The following is a 1,459-nucleotide window of genomic DNA, read 5'->3' on the forward strand; positions in this document are numbered from 1 at the left end:
ATCCGGTCAGAGAGAAAACATATATAAATATATATAACAAAATGATTGCAATGTAGTTTGGGGTAATAGCTCTAATTGCTTTTTATGAATCTATAAGGAGAAGAGAAAAAAAACTGTCACATTCTTCAGTATGAGGTGCTATAATTTCCAAATGTTTTTTGGAAGCAGGTCTCCCAGCCAATTTAAATTATTTCCTTTTGTGAATGATTTAATGGGGCAACACAATCATTACTTTCCACAATGGCAGGAATGGTTGAAAATAGGCAAGTGGGTCAGACCGGGACCAGACAGGGATTAAACACAATTGGGAACACACCCACACCTCACAAGAGAAAGGAATGAATGGATACACTAAATAAACCACACAGGGGATTTGGGGAATGGGTTATGACAGAGATACACTAGGCTGGGTAACTGCCATTGGCAGTTTAACTGCCCACCGAACTAACCAGGGATAACGAAATAACTTATTGTGGTTTCTATTGGTATAGAGGAGAATAACAGGAAGTATATGAAACAAGTTTAATTTTGTTAAGGTAGGGAAAGAGGGTGAGGTTTTGTCTGACTATTAGGGAAGTACCAACTATCAAATAGAATGTTAAGTATTAAGCTGGCTTCCCTGCTACACTAAGCCCTGATAGACAGACAACCTTAGCTGAAGCTGGAGAGGGCTGGGAGACTGGGATTCTCACAACATTGGTCCAAGCTGATCCTTAGATGAATACAGGACAGGAACCAAATTCTTGCTCTGCTGATAAATCCAGTAAGGTACTAGGGAGCACAAAGCTATCTGCTAGTTGTCCACCAACTGCAGATTTGCAACCTTTGCTCAACCTAGGCTCTCTTGCTCGATGGTCTCTCCTATCTTCTTCACAAATCCCCAAATTCACAGGTTGTAGAGGCTCAGCTGACTGAATAACAGCGTCACACTCCTCCTTCCAGCACAGCCAAGTTCACTCTCCCAACTCAAACCTCTCTCTGCATTCCACATTGGAATGTCCATCAACCCAGCTAAGGTTTTTGCTTTGGGCTGCCTGCTTCTTATCTTACCTTCATTGCTACCATATAACCTACCTATAACATGGTACAGTGGAAAGAGCATTGGGGGAAAAAAGAATGTTTAAATTGTTTTTTTTTTTAAACCCTTAACTTCTGTGTATTGGCTCCTAGGTGGAAGAGGGGTAAGGGTGGGCAATGGGGGTCAAGTGACTTGCCCAGGGTCACACAGCTGGGAAGTGTCTGAGGCCGGATTTGAACCTAGGACCTCCTGTCTCTAGGTCTGGCTCTCAATCCACTGAGCTACCCAGCTGCCCCCTGTTTAAATTGTTTTTAAATGTAATAGAAGAGGGGGCAGCTGGGTAGCTCAGTGGATTGAGAGTCAGGCCTAGAGGCGGGAGGTCTTAGGTTCAAATCCGGCCTCAGACACTTCCCAGCTGTGTGACCCTGGGCAAGTCACTTG

Source organism: Gracilinanus agilis, chromosome 2 (assembly GCF_016433145.1).
Source record: "Gracilinanus agilis isolate LMUSP501 chromosome 2, AgileGrace, whole genome shotgun sequence".
NCBI lineage: Eukaryota > Metazoa > Chordata > Mammalia > Didelphimorphia > Didelphidae > Gracilinanus > Gracilinanus agilis.